This window comes from Triticum urartu, chromosome 7A (genome assembly GCF_056163025.1).
Source record: "Triticum urartu cultivar PI428250 chromosome 7A, HENAU_Tu73, whole genome shotgun sequence".
In the NCBI taxonomy this organism is placed as follows: Eukaryota; Viridiplantae; Streptophyta; class Magnoliopsida; order Poales; family Poaceae; genus Triticum; species Triticum urartu.
The window spans coordinates 740,517,440-740,533,604 of NC_141879.1; the positions used below are offsets into that span (position 1 = coordinate 740,517,440).

Below are 16,165 nucleotides of genomic sequence, written 5' to 3' on the forward strand. Positions count from 1 at the left end.
CATAGGTTTGAAGTGGGTTTACAAGTTGAAGAAGGACACGAACGATGCCATTGTGAAGTACAAGGCAAGACTCGTTGCAAAGGGCTACGTACAACGTCAAGGAGTTGACTATAAGAAGGTGTTTGCACCGGTTGCTCAAATCGAGACGGTGAGAGTCCTCCTAGCTTTGGCAGCACAAGAAGATTGGAAGGTTCATTATATGGATGTAAAATCTGCTTTCCTCAACGGCGACCTCAAAGAAGAAGTGTACGTGGAACAACCCCTCGAAAATGAGAAGCAAGGAGAAGAAGGGAAAGTTTACAAGCTCAAGAAGGCACTTTACGGGCTGAAGCAAGCGCCAAGAGCTTGGAACTCAAAGTTAGACCGAAGTTTGGTCACGCTCGAGTTCAAAAGATGTTCCCTCAAAGATACCAAAGACAGTCTATCAAGCACTGATGAACAGGTGAAGGTTGAAGATGCGACCAAGGAAAAGCGTTGGCGTCAAGCTACGGACGAGCCGACGACAGCAAAGACGGTCCCTGAAATGCTATGAGTGACGGCAAAAGTAATGCCAAAGATAACCACTGCAAGTAGCAGCAATTATGTTTGGGACCCAGGTCAAATGAAGAGAAGCCATGTTTAAGGGGGTGAATATTAGAGTTAAACACGGCTTAGGTATTCCATACATGTACGTATACATCTGTGGCCGAGTAGGACTAGTATTAGAAACCAACTTGGTTTGCTTATGCTAGGCTGAGCTGTTATATATAGCTGCGTATCCCCCCTGTAATCAATAATGAAAAAAGATCAATAAAGAGAAAAGTTAACAGGTTCGACAGGAGCCTGTAGCTATCACCGAAAGTCTCCCCATTTGTTGTTTCGTTCGCTAGTTCCGCCGAAGAGCTGAAGTTGAATCGATCAAGTCGTTGTTAGTCCAAGCAGCTCCACATGCAGGAGTTGCACGTACGTGTGTAGGATAATCCATCCAGCTGCTTGCGTGTGTGCTAGCTTAGCACGTACGTGTACGTTGTGATCCTGGTGATCTGATCTAGAGATCAAAAGCCAACAATTGGTATCAGAGCCAGTTACGATTGAGTACTCCGATTTGTGTTTACTTGGAGTTGAAGAGCCAGCGAACTTCGTAGAGGCGAGCAAAAGTTCAAGTTGGATGCACATCATGGATGAGAAGATGAAGGCGATCGAGAGCAATGGCACGTGGACTTTGGTAACCCGACCTCCGAACCAAAAGGCTATAGGTTTGAAGTGGGTTTACAAGTTGAAGGACACGAACGGTGCCATTGTGAAGTACAAGGCAAGACTCGTTGCAAAGGGCTACATACAACGTCAAGGAGTTGACTATAAGGAGGTGTTTGCACCGGTTGCTCAAATCGAGACTGGTGAGAGTGCTCCTAGCTTTGGCAGCACAAGAGGATTGGAAGGTTCATCATATGGATGTAAAATCCGCTTTCCTCAACGGCGACCTCAAAGAAGAAGTGTATGTGGAACAACCCCTCGGCAATGAGAAGCAAGGAGAAGAAGAGAAAGTTTACAAGCTCAAGAAGGCACTTTACGGGCTGAAGCAAGCGCCAAGAGCTTGGAACTCAAAGTTAGACCGAAGTTTGGTCACGCTCGAGTTCAAAAGATGTTCCCTCAAAGATACGAAAGGCAGTCTATCAAGCACTGATGAACATGTGAAGGTTGAAGATGCGACCAAGGAAAAGCGCTGGCGTCAAGCTACGGACGAGCCGACGACAGCAAAGACGGTCCCTGAAATGCTATGAGTGACGGCAAAAGTAATGCCAAAGATAACCACTGCAAGTAGTAGCAATTATGTTTGGGACCCAGGTTGAATGAAGAGAAGCCATGTTTAAGGGGGTGAATATTAGAGTTAAACACAGCTTAGGTATTCCATACATGTACGTATACATCTGTGGCCGAGTAGGACTAGTATTAGAAACCAACTTGGTTTGCTTATGCTAGGCTGAGCTGTTATATATAGCTGCGTATCCCCCCTATAATCAATAACGAAAAAAGATCAATAAAGAGAAAAGTTAACAGGTTCGACAGGAGCCTGTAACTATCACCAAAAGTCTCTCCATCTGTTGTTTCATTCGCTAGTTCCGCCGAAGAGCTGAAGTTGAATCGATCAAGTCGTTGTTAGTGCAAGCAGCTCCACATGCAGGAGTTGCACGTACATGTGGTAGGATAATCCATTCAGCTGCTTGCGTGTGTGCTAGCTTAGCACGTACGTGTACGTTGTGATCCCGGTGATCTGATCTAGAGATCAAAAGCCAACAATGCATATAAGAATAATGGAGGCCGGCATGAGAGTAAGATGTAAAACATGAATGAGCGAATATATAGAGAATGCATTTGCATGTCCTGTGGTGTACTTATTACGTGTCGAGCCTCTGAGGTTAGAAACTGTCAATTGTGCAGACATAAGGCAGGATTTTGGTAATATCCACAGGATCTGAAATGAATGTGACCTCAACACCAAAAGAAGGAACTCCCCGGTGCTTAATGCCAGACTGTAAAGCCAACTCTTTGTACACCACATCTACTTCTTCCAATGTCTCGATGTGGTTGCTGACAAAACTGAAGAGAGAAATAAAAGATTACTATAAAAGTAAAATATTTTATAAGGAGTACAATGCGTATAGTTAATCTGGCCTGAAATTAATTTCTAATCACAGTTATTAGGTGAGGAAATAAAATTTCATAGAGACCTGAACTGAAGATATGGTTGTGACTGCATAGATCTAAACTAAATCACGGCATGATTTTTTGAACAAAGCACGAACAAAAAATATATTAGCGTATAATATCACAAAATCTCAAATTTATTCACTCCAGCGAGTGACTATGTGAACATATCGGTGTCCTGGTTAAAATGGAATTACAAAATAGGGGAGGCAAGTACCTAATAATGGATTCCAATCAAATAGGGAAAATAAAAAAAGAATTACCAGATTGTTGATATATCATATAAACATAGCATTTTGCGACATAACAATTATAAGAGCAGTAATATCTGAAGATAATGGGATAAAGTGGATGTTCGGCTGCTGCAGTTTTTCAAAACTATACACATGGAGAGCCAACAAAACAGTAATGATATTCTAAAGCAAAGAAGGTAATGGTCAGAATGGTGCGTCGCATGGTGGAAAGAAAAGGACACATTACTTACAACCATATGTACATAAATATTCTCCTAATATGCATGAATAACCAAAGCAAGAATACTGATCTATCAAGCACAACATATTTAAGCGTACCATTCATCTACTGTATCAAGGAAACTGTCGCGAAAAACATGTAGGTAGGAGGCAAGTAAATCATTTAAGAAAAGAGTGTATGATCTCACCTTTAACAAAAAATCAAGATCAAAGGTTTATCCACGCTGCAAGACGGCACGCACCACAGACAGGGTACACAAAGTACAAACTGATTGTCATGCATGGACCTGAAGAGCACTAAAACCGAGAACCTTAATTTAAGCACCAAGGGGTGAGTGCTAGAAGAAAATTTTAAGTGCATAATAAATAACTATATAAATAGAAAGCTTTGCTGAAATCTTCTCCCAAAGCACGAATAAAGAGATCGGATGAAATCTACTCCGCCTCAAAAACATAGATAATTCGACTCTATTCGTGGGTCGTCTCAATATCTACGAAGTGGACATATTTTACTAAATTTCAACTATATGATTAAATTATCAGGCAATCTTTGTAAAACAATGGCATACGTTTTCGAAACCATATATCCAAACACAAGAAGGTAATAAGAGAAACTGACCTATTTCCATGATAAGGTTAGGTAAAACAAAAGAGCTAAAATACATTTATTCTCCGTTACCTATAGAGGCATGCATAATCTCATGACTAAGATGGTGAAGAAAAATAACAGCCCGAGCATACAAGTGAGAAGTTGATCCAACTGTTTACCTGTAATAGTATGGAACAACAAATACGGTGATGATTACCTCTATCTAAAATATTCGACATTAAGATAAGTGATAACAGTGTGGAACACCAAATCTGAAGGATACACATACATAGAAACTGCTAGATGATCAACGATTTCACATTAGTTCATCCCAAGAACACCTAGAAAGTATGGATTTTTTTAGGTGCCTTGTAGTCGTAGATCGTCCTGACTGATCTTCGTGTAGAGCTCACATATCCACCTGAGACTTGATTCAGTTGTAAAAGAAACTGAATCAAATGGAAGGAACGAAATGGATGGGGTAAAGAGATGGTACCTGTGACTGTCAACGTTGGCGAGGCTGCAGAGGTGCAGCCACTGGGCTGCTCTCATCAGGCCACCCAAACCCTATCCATGAAAATATATAAAGCGTCGGAGAATGCGGCTGCTAGACTCGCTTGTTGATATAGAGTACTGAGGGCATGTTGGAAGAAGCACAACCTTCTTAATCTATCATCAACCAAAATAGTAGTGAATCAAACATCATCAGTTAAAAGGTTGGAATGGATTAGATAAAAACAAAAGTACAAAAGAATTATCCGTGAAAATGGAATACATGTTGCAAAATAGTGAAGTTCATGTGAAGAAATATATACATTCCCGTGTTGCTTTCCTGTTAGCCATAATCCATGTGTGCGTGCACGGCGTGGCGCGTCTGTGCGCGCGTGTGTGACGTGCGTGGGTGCGCGTGTGTGTTGTGCGTATGTGCGTGCGTCGCGTGAGTCTGTTAAGCTGTTAGTTGGCTGGGTCATAGGTAGTGGTCAAATGTGTGCCAGCCAAGTCAGTAGATATGCATGCATGTGTCTAGTGGGTTAGTGGCTGGGTGATCCCTGCATGCGTGTGTTAGTGGCCGGTGTGGCTGTGGATGTGTGCATGCGCAAGGCTATTTATACGGCCTGCGTGTGTATAGAGAAAGTGAGCCGTGTGTAGTCATGTAGCCACTGTAAGGAAGAAAAGGATTTGGGTGTTCGTGCGCCCGTGACGGCATTCGTGCACTGGCTGGAAAATATCTCGTATCCACTATTCTTCTTCTTCCACCTCCGTTCGAGTAAGAGGAGAGGTAACAACATTTCCCTGCTCACCTCACCGGCCTGCTCTTTCCGCTGTCACCGGCATCCTCCCGCTATCTTGCAACTCACCATATCGAACGGGTTGAGGGTCACATACTAACATGGTAGGAACACGACATGAACAAGAAGAGCACGAGTCTGGACGAAATACACCTACTCATTGTCACCTGAGTCCCCGCGTATTGTGCCAGAGATAAAGTCCACTAAAGAAAGTTCACCTTGCTATTCACTCTTCATCAGCATGCTTCCTGGTATGCACATATCTTTTTCAGAAAAAACAGAAAATTGAGAAATCAAAATAAGGTTATCAAATAACGGATGAAATCAAAAGGCAAAAGCTGGGAGTAAGAAGATGGGTGCCCAAGATAAAAGTTCACCTTGTTCTTCACTCTTCCACAACATCCTTCCTCTTCTCTTCTTAGTTTGATCCACACACCTTTTTCAGAAAAAGGAAAATTTGATAAATCAAAATAAGATTATCAAATAACCGATGAATTAAAAGGCAAAAGCTGGGAGGAAGATGGGGGGCCAAAGATGTGCAACCTAAACTGGGGTTGAGGGGTGAATTCGGAACCAGCGGTGTGTAGTGAATAACGGCTCCACACCACCTTGACGCGAGCGCCACTGCAGCTCCAGGCTTGTTGCGGCTTCCCACATGTCCGTCATGCTCACCCTCCCCCGATCCTCCATATGCATCAGAGAAACCACGCCGCCCCTTACCTACATGGCTGCGACCTGCGCCCGATCTGAAACCACCATGCACGGCAACGCCGCATCGATAACGTGGGGAGGCACTGCCTTGCGGGGATGGGAGAAAGAGGTAGGAAGATGGTCGACGATGCGGCTGGAGTAGAGGCAGCTAGAAGAGGAGAGAAACCATTGGGAGGAGGAGGGTTATGGCAGCGGCGGTGACGGAGCACACGGGCGGAGATGGAGCGAGGCGTGAGGCTCGCGGCGGAACGGGATTGGGGGCTAGGTTTTGACTGCACGCCCTGCAGCCCACGATCGCTGCGGTCCACCCCTCTTTTCCAGGCGAACCAACGCACACACACTCAATGTGACTGCAACAGCAGGCCCGTGCGGGAGTCTGGCCCAGCCGTCATCCACTGTAACTGAAGCACACAGCCTACAGAAAAACGAACGCCCGGATGTTTACCAAGGAGTACACTGTCAGTGGACAACAAGGCATATCGTGCGAGCCAGATGAGTTTGGAATCGCGATGCCGCTCACTATGCGGGTAGCATAACGTGATTTATATGTTCGATGTCAAAACGAGTGTAAAACAATTCCCTATTAAATAAAACTCTTGTTTGACCCACAAAAAAGAGAATAAAAAATCTAAAAGTTTATGCGGAGAGTATGGCTATTGGTTGTGACACGAAAATATCCATTGAGGCTAGCCCTCACATGCTCCCAGTTTAGAAAATTCAAGTTTGAACATTTCATGGAGTTTGGACGGCCAACAAGGACAACAATAGGGTGGGGTGTGGAGGCATTGAGGCGCCGGCGAGTCGAAGGAACCGGAAGGAGCGCAGCTCCCAGGACACATAGCTGTGGGGCCATCTCCGCACAAGCGCCGCTTGATGCGTTGGGAGCGCACAGTAGCTCGAGACGCCTCTACCGACGGAGCCATGGTGTCCTACTGGACCAAGTCGGCGCCACACGCACACGAGGTGGGGGCGGCCACCACAACCAACTAGATCGGTCCAGCTGGGTTATGGTCGGCCATCTGTGGTGCATGGTGGCAGAGCAGGCAAGGTTTCATGGGGCAGCGGCCAGAGTCAGCCCATAGGCCGGGCAAAAGGTGCTACCATCCCCTGCCCCAAGAAGGGAGGGGCCCAACTAAAACTTATACTATAAACACTATACAAGTATACAGAATATCTAAAAGATTATCAGATGCATAAAATAGAGCCTCAATTTGCAGAAGCGTAAGCTCACACCACATACTAATAAGTTATACCATGCAGAGGCAAACCAACCCGACCGGCGAAGTTGAGTTCAAATACACTAGTCTCTCTTTAGGGTGGATGCCTTAGTATCATAATGTAAGTTATGATAACTAAATTTCCGTGTTTAAACCAATGCACAAATTTTAATTTGAAAAACTTGTAGGACATCTCATTTGCACCAAATCAAACTAAGTGAATGTAGACCAGAATGTTTGGTATCGAATCATACGCAAAAGTACAATCAACAACATTTTTGGTTTCTTCGATGATTCTTTTACTGAATCAACTCTCAAGTCACATTTTTATGCCCTACAGTTTCCATGAATATGACTGCCTAACATACACTATAAATCATGATTAAAATATTTGTTGGCGTGTATATGATTTAGAAATATCTACCATGATATTAAATAAAATTAAAAGATACATGTACACACACATAGATATGTAAATGTGTATACAATATATCGTTTATGCTATATCAGAAAATAAATTTGAAATATCGTTCTAACAAGAAGTAAGAAATTTGGTACATCATACAATTTTAGTTTTGTAGAATAAAAATTTTCAGTGATATACATTACAACTGTATATCAGTGAATAATAGAACTATTATTTGGAAACATTCTTATGTGGTTAAGTAATAAAAAATTATATTAATTACAATTATAGTATGTTACACTTAATTTAAAATAAGTATAAATTTGTTTTTGTCTTTACATAGCCCTATGCCAAAAAATGCTTTGGACCAGCTTTGGAGGCGGCTGAGGGTGGGAGGAGGCGCACGTCCCTGGCGGCATGCTGGCATGCGGGCATCGACACCTGGCAAAGAGAAATACAGAGACCTCTCTTCATATCATACAAAAACTAGTACTAGTGATAGTAGTTACTAGTAGTACTAGTAGCAGAATTGCTGAGAGGGAAAGGGTTCATTTGCAAAGTTGGCACAGCACAGCGCAGCGCAGGTGAAGACAAATTGACGGTCCCGCATGTCAGTTAGACAGACTCTAGCCTAGCCTAGCGCAGCGCGAGGGCAAGTGAAACCGGGACGGAAAGGGCTCGCACATTAGCCAGACCGACTTATTGACACGACTCATGTGGAGGCCCACAAACGAAAATGGGAGCGGGAGCGGGCGCACGTCTGGCTGGGCCCACACGTGAGCCATAGCTAGCAAGGCGGACTCTGAACCGATCTAGTCAGCCGGGGTTAAGTTCGACGGAACCGTCACGCTCCATGTCCCCACCCATCCACCTCCGCCCCCCCTTCCCGATCCGGATCCGAATCGCCACCCACCTCCGCCCCAGATCCCCACCCACTGTATCCAGATCCGCCTTTGCCGATGCTGCACCTGCCTACCATGACGGCTGCCACGCGCACCTTCCCCTCCCATCCCACCGTCCACGCCATGGTCGACATGCTCCGCCTATGGAATGAGACTGGGAAGCTGCCCCCGTGGGTTGACAAGGCCGACCCGTACTCCCTCCACCCCGACGTTCTCACCATCGCTGCTCAAGGCCACCGCCAGGGACGGCCGTGTGGCGTGGTATCACCTCCATAGGCTCCGCCCCTCGAGACTAACGCGTCCAGGAGCTCCTGCACCTGTGGCGGTGGCACCTGGTAGGGCGATCGGGTCAAGCCAGTCCTCAGGATCAACGATACCAAGGTGCGTCAACAAATCAGGTGGCAAAATGCACTTTCATTCGGCATCAAGGGCGCCGATAGAAGGTTCCGGAGGCAGGGCTGGACAAGGTGGAAGTGCACCTCGACCATGACAAACGACAGGTTATCTCTCGGATCTACCCTTCTCCTAGGATCCATCTTGAGCCAGAGGCAGCAGCACCAGCAGCAGTCCTGCCAAAGGAGGAAGCACCAGCAGTGCAAGAGGAAGTCGCTGCTGCCACGCTGACCTAGGAAATGTTCTACAGGAACCGTAGCATCTACCCTCTGCATTGTTTTACCCTTAGATTTAAGGAGGTTAAACCATATCCCTCCAGCGTCTGATTGTGCTATAAACACTTAATTAATTTTTGCAACTACATGCTTTATGCTTGTCTTTTTCAATGAAATCTGGGTGATGTTTTGTAGACTGGCACAATGAAACTTGGGAAAGATGCAGTTGTGCTTACTGAAACTTCAACTTTCAGGTCAGTGTCCTTTTTGTCCCATTCTTTTATAATGAAAAAAATATGTAAGCATGGTTCTACTTTTTTCATTGCTTGCCTACTATCTATAATAGTTTGATTTGCTGCAGAATCTTGAATTCATGTGGTAACTTATCGCCAGGAAGGAAAATACACGGAAGTTGATTTGAGTGTCCAGTCTGAAGCTACTGCAGAATGTATTTCATTGGAAAAGTGCTAGTTTCCTTTGGTGAAAAGGGAACTGAACCATAGTTTTTGTATATTGAATTTAGTTAGGTGGTGTCTCTGATGGAAACAGGGACCCCTTGGACTGGAACTCATGGAGGACTGATGGAAACCCCACTGACTAAGGTCATGGAGATATATTATTCCATCAAGAAGTTGGATCACATCCAGGACAAACAAGTAAACATGTTTGTGTTGTAATTTTTCTTTCGACACAAGAGAAAAAATTCTAGGTTCAGTACAAAAGAAAAATGAATTTATATTTATATCTTTATTTTGGGGTTTGATGATCTTGTAGTGACATAGCCTTCGCACATTCCAAGCAAACCCATCTCTAGTTGTTATTATGGAGACTCCGAGTATGTTAAAATGTGCCTTCAATTAAGTACAAAAAGGTTTAACCATTAAGTGCTATGTTTTTGGGCAAACGTGCACTTTATGCTAGTATAACTTCATTTTAATTGCCAATGCTGGACTAAGGGTTGAGCTGTTAGACTTTTAGGCTTCATTGTTTGCTAGGAGATCAACTAATAAGTTTTCCCTGCACAAAAACAATGCCCGGGAACCAACTAATTTTCCTTTCTTGTCCAAGTGACAATACAAATAGAAATACACTAATAATTTATGGATTTCTGAGGCCTTCTGCACTTAAGTTTGGAATTGCTAACTTGTAATCCCTCCGTTCCTAATTATAAGTCTTTTTAGACATTTCAAATGGACTACAACATACGGATGTATATAGACATATTTTAGAGTGTATGTTCACTCATTTTGCTCCGTATGTAGTCACTTGTTGGAATCTCTAAAAATACTTATATTTGGGAACGGACGGAGTAGTTGGGTGTACATGCATCTTTGAGAGCCTTACATTTAGGTTTTGAATGGGTAACTAGAAGTTAACTGTACATGTTCAGAGCCTTCTTAGCTTTTGTAACCAAGTTGACAAGATGTATAGATATGGGTGGGACATATGCACCTTCTCTCTGCAAAATATACGTACTTTACTAAGGAAAATACATATTTTACATGCATATAATCAATCATGCTTCTAGGGATGTAGCAGTGGGGTAAGGGATCGGGGTTGCTCTTCAATCGTTACTTTGGTAATGATCGGGAACCAAATGTTTATTATCCTAGAATTTAAGTTATCATGGTGTTACCTTTAAGGTTTGGCTGTACAATTCCCGAACATTATGGTCACTGTATTTAAAAAGTGTTACTCACTCTACAACTTTCTTCATCTAGGGGAAAAGAGATCGGCGCTGCAAGCCTGATCATGAATGGGTTCAGTGTTATGACTGTCGTAACTGGAGAGTGGTGTCTGCCAGCTTTGACACGGAGTCTATACCAAATCAATGATTTGTATCAGGCAATCATGCTCAACTCTATCATACATGATAAGCTTAGTCTAGTGATTTTATAATTACTAGTAACTCCATACATGCAATGCACGTTAATATTAGGCAGTGTCTTAATTGCATGCGGATATTAGGTATGATATTACTTGTGTTAATTATGTGATTATTAGGGTTATATTTGGTATGACTAGCAAAGTGCCAATGTGTTGCAATAGATCTAACATAGACTAATACACGTTCACAAACTTGAAATAAAATCACCCTCTTTTTGGTATATATATCACCAAGTATGTTAGGTTTTGCGCAAAATTTATTCCTCATATCTGTTTGGACAAGATGGAGGAGAGGCGGGAATAATCTGGAGAGACTTAAGTGGTTTTCTGCAAATGTAGAGTAGAGTGGCAGGGGTCATTCTGCAAAAATATCACAGCTTGCCTTGCATGCGGTAGATGGAGATCGGATGGTGAGAAATGGCGGATGGCATACACACCATCATCACCAACCGGGTCTTTTATAAGGTTAGAGATTAGAGATATTAATTGCTCACTAAACACGTTGAGTGCTTGCCATTGGAGTAGTTTAGGTCCTTGGATTGACCTGGTTGATGGCCGAGATCTGTTGGATCTGCCTCTTTGGGTGTTTGTTATATTTGTATAGATGTATAGATGAAGGAATTATTTTGAGTGTCCTCCCATCATACCGGGGCAAATTTTGAGTCTGAAGTTTGCAACATATAGATTGATTGTTCAACACACACACACACACACACACACACACACACATTTCATCTACAAGCAATGGTAATTACACCCTATTTCCTCGGCCTCTGCGTGTCCCACCTTGGCAACGAGCCAAACAGGCGCGTGCGAGTCGCTGGGGGTGGTTCTAAACCCACATTGGCAGGTCAGTTGGATAATTAATGGTGCTAAGTTTTAGGACCAGCAAGTACTCTAGATAGCCTTCTTGCTCTCGCTATCTATGATTCTTCATCTTACGGTAAATACATTGTTGATGTGTTCCGAGTTAACTTCCCTAAAATTTCCCATATTAATTTTCGAGATTTGGTCAGCGGATCTATAAATGAATTTTTTTTTCTGCTATGAGATTGGTCTAATGAAATCCTCCTGCAGATCTGAGATTAAGTTGTAGAAGCTGCAGACAACCATGTCCGGCAAGGCACAGAAGAAGTTTACATGGCAAGATCTACATTGAGGCAGTGCCACATAACTAATTTCATCATTTCTACAGGATTTATCAGTTCATTGTTTTCAGAATTAGAAGGTTTTACATTGGGTGATCTGAATTATCTTGTGTGTATGAAAGCAACACTCTCTCGTCATTAGTTCATGAGGTTAAACTGCAGCGCCCCCTCCCAATTCAAAATCTAGTTGCTCTTTCCATTTACTGGCCTTGTTTTGTCTATGTTTCTCAGCTAGAAGATGAAAATCTCTGGACACTTTTATATTTATGCCTTATCTGAATAGCTTCAGAAATCCTTGACGACGAGATGCATAAATTTGTAGAACGATGCTCTAGTTTCTTAATGCAACTGAATGCTACGAGTCAAATATTTTTGAAAAAAGAAATTGTTCTTTTAAGAGAGTAGGCACTAAGTATTAAATTTGTACAACGATCCTCTATTTGCTTGAAGCAACCGAATGCAACTGATTATTCTATACCGCAAATTATATAGCATGTCCGGCTTGCTCCGAATGGATTGCTTGCTTCTATGCATGCACATGCCCGTGCCGTCTTCAGTACAATTTTCAGGCACATTCTTGTAGCAGTTGGTTAGTGTCAGCCCAACCCTCTTGGCTTCGACCTTTGCCTTTGCTGTTGTCTGTGCATTTGTGATTTCTAGTGCTCAATGGATAATGCAAATATTTTCTTCCATTGGAATTATATGTTCTTGCACTTTGTTCGACCAAGCTTCAAGACAGTTTTTAGCATTGGCATTTCTGGCGCTATGTTTTTATCCAGTAATTGGCCTCTTGGATATGCCGAATGTGTATAATTTGGGCAATTTCGTCCTGTGTGGCTTTGATATAATACTTTGGTGTAAATACAAAGGGAATTTATGTTTTACTGCTTTGCTGTAGAATGAGAAATTTATAGTCATCTTTAGCATGGATCTCAGATACCTAAAAAAAATTAAGCTTTTTCTCAAGTGGGCACTGAAAAGTGTGCTTTGCTCATATTCTATATTTAGTGAGGACTAGTTTGTAGTGTTGCTCATTTTCATGCACTGTATTAGTGATCTTGGTGTCAAAACCAAAAAAAGAACTATTGCTCTTCGGGAGGTTATCTCACCTTTGTCATGATTGAGCTTTCTCCAAAAGTAGATGCCTAAGATGGAAATCTGTTCAGTTTCCTTTCCTGGTTCTTGCGCCTTGATTCCGATTGAAAAGTGAGGGAATCGCGCTGCATGTTTTGGTCTGTCGTTGTTGCGATAGTGGTTTCTTGCTGATACCTGATTTTATGTCTGTATTATGTGTAAACTGTGTGTCTTCTTACGCCCGAGATTATCCAAATCAACATTCTACATTTCGTGTTGGTTTTTGGCAAAGCAGGCACTCTGGAGTTTTTTCAAGTTTATATTAAGTATAAACGTTTGGATCACCAAGTTGTAAAGTTTCAATAGAAGCTTATCAGTTAATTGAATTCTGAATTTAAACGTACTTGTCTTTTCGTGGATCATCAGGATTAGTTGGCAGTTTATTTACATTCTTCATTCATTTATTCATGATTAGAAGCTTCAGTCCTAAAATTTGAAGTTCGGTAGTAGTAGCTCCTGTGTGCCGGTGTATTAATCTTTTTTCATTGTTTCATGTTTCGGGAGTAAGATATTGGGTCTAATAATGCAAATTGCTGCGGAGTTGTGACAGTTTCTAAGCTTTACTCAGTTGCTTCGTGAAGTTAAGTATGAAGCAAGGCTTGAGGATGGGACTTACTGTATTGAAATCAGGTGGTTCTTGTTCACTGTGAAAATGGTATGATGCTTCGTCATTTTATAATATAGGTATTGTGTTCTGGCTCTGGAAGGTCATTTTTTTTTACACAGAAGCATTCTCTATTTAGGACATTTAAACCCTCATATCCCCAGCTGTCAAGTATTTCAAGAACAAGATGGACCTTCAGTTGGTGGCTTGGAGGATAGTCAAAGAAATAGGTGATGGTAAGAAGATTTTCCAGGAGGGTAAAGGCTGCGGTCATCCCATCAATTGTGCAATTGAAATGTGTATTTTTACATGTAGTGAGGATTGCTTCTTTTACATGACAATCATTTGAGATGGGAACTTCCTGTTTGTTTGTTTTTTTTTGAACTACATGGCAGTGATCTTGCTCTGCTTTGGAAGTTCTGAAACGTTGGGGGATGGTTCCTGTTTGCCTTGGACTCATCGTAGTGATGAGGCATTTGAGTCAAGACCGACGAGGAGCAAGCGATTGAAGGCTTGAGAAAGTAGTGCATAACTTGAAGAGAGTATAGAAGTTTACCTTGAGCAGATGACGTGTCAAAACCTTGTTTAATAGAGTTATAAGTTATGTAATTTGTTACTTGTTCATAGATTAATCTCTATTTTTTAATTGGCACGTCAGACCCTACTGGTATTGTTCAGTTGGAACATGAGATTATGTCGGTAATTCTAAGAGACCCACGTGCGTAGAATCTGTTTTACATGCCCTCTTTGTGGAGGTAATTCAGTTGGTTCTTCAAAAACATGCTGGAATTCATCCCAAAACTGCTAAATAGGCACAGGAACATGTGCAATGACAACTTCAGACTTAGATCAAGTAAATTGCAAAAAACCACCGTAATTAGAGACCCTAATTTAGAAAAGCACCACAATTGGAGACCCAATTTAGAAAACCACCACCTTTTGGTTTCTTTAAAAAAAACCTCCCCGTTGTGCTAACAGTTGTGCACAAAACGCTGATTGCTCGATTATCAACTGTTGACGACGAGTATGACCGGTTGGTCCCATTGTCAGTGCTGATGTGGCGCCAAAATCTGACGCTGTTTGACTCAAATAGTAAACTGTAAATGGGGCCCACCCGTCAGCATCTACACCCATCTCTCTCTCCCAACAGTTCTTTGTGGCATTGTATCGAACAGGTCTGGCGCAACCATCCAGAGTTCTTCAACCGGCGTCAAATGCCACCTGAGTGACGCAGTGGGCGTCCACCCAGCACCATTCTGCAGCTTCTCCCCGGCGCAAGTGCTACTGCAACTTCCAGTCGTCCCGTACGAGCACAGGCCGACAAGCCGGCATGCCAAACGGGCAAGCACACCACGCCGAGCAACCCAGGCAAGTAGCCATGTAGCATGGCCACCCGATCACACACACAACACGCACAACACATACCGACATACACACACCAGTGGTGACACCACGCAGCCACCCAGCGAGCTCTGCCGCGCGCGCCATGCTAGCCGGACAGCGCCGCTGCCGTCCTCAAGCACCTGGCGGCCGCGCGCTCTCCTCAAAGCAGCTGCTGTCCGGCGTGCGCGACCTCAAGTGCCGTCGATCTGGAAGGTCGGGAGTGCAACTAACGGCGCGCAGCACGGCTGGTACTGCAACTACGTCGAGGCCATCTCTCGCGGCTGTGATGAAGAAGACGATGCACCAGGACGCCTGCTAGGTGTTTGGTAAAATCCCAAGGAGGCAAAGGGGGGTCAATGTTCCAGTCTAACGGCGTGACTTTTCCCGTGCCACATCAGCACTGACGACAGGACCCACCGGTCATATTCGTCATCATCTGTGCTAATCGAGCGATTAGTGTTTTCTGAAAAATGTCAGCACAATGATGACGGTTTTTTGAAAGAAAAAAACCAGAAAGATGGTTGTTTTCTGAATTGAGGTCCCCAATTATGATGGATTTTTGCATTTTACTCTAGCCGATGACATGGGCAGTATCATTGGATCCTTTCAACTGCTACAGCTGCGCACTAGAGATCATCTGAACATAGCTGAGTTGGTTCTGAACTCCTGTGAGCAAGATCATCTCTCCTTTTTGTGTGAACTGAAGTTGTTTAGCAGCCCAGCCAATCCATATTGGGCCACACGCTTGTAACCAGTCCTTGCCTACTACCATATCATAACACCCAGGGACAACACTCTCAAATCGGTCTGGAATTCATGCCCCCGAGACTACCATTTGCAAGCCGGAATAAAACTAGAGTAGGATAATGTTCCCCTAGTGGCAATTTTAACAATTATGGTGGGCATAATCTGCACTAGGGACTGTAACCCCACAACCACGGTCTCGCTGATAAAACCGTGAGAACTCCTAGAATCCACCAATATCAACAATGTCTGCCCTCCAAGTTTACCTAGCAACAACACATTATGTTTCGCCACTTTGAAAATGGGCTTCAGGATGTCTTCGTTAGAATCGATGTCTTGTAGTACTCTATCACCTTGGCCAGCTTATAACAGTTCCGCAGATCTT

The 16,165-nt window shown here is 43.2% G+C and overlaps 1 long non-coding RNA gene across 1 annotated transcript; it reads right to left on the reverse strand.

The window, feature by feature from the left end:
- Window positions 1-907: 907 nt before the first annotated feature.
- Window positions 908-3,704, reverse strand: LOC125522559 (uncharacterized). Its single transcript, XR_007289823.2, has 3 exons — window positions 3,347-3,704; window positions 2,380-2,577; window positions 908-1,027 (listed from the first exon to the last, which is right to left on the reverse strand). It is a non-coding gene; the product is annotated as an uncharacterized LOC125522559 (long non-coding RNA).
- Between the last annotated feature and the right edge of the window lie 12,461 nt (window positions 3,705-16,165).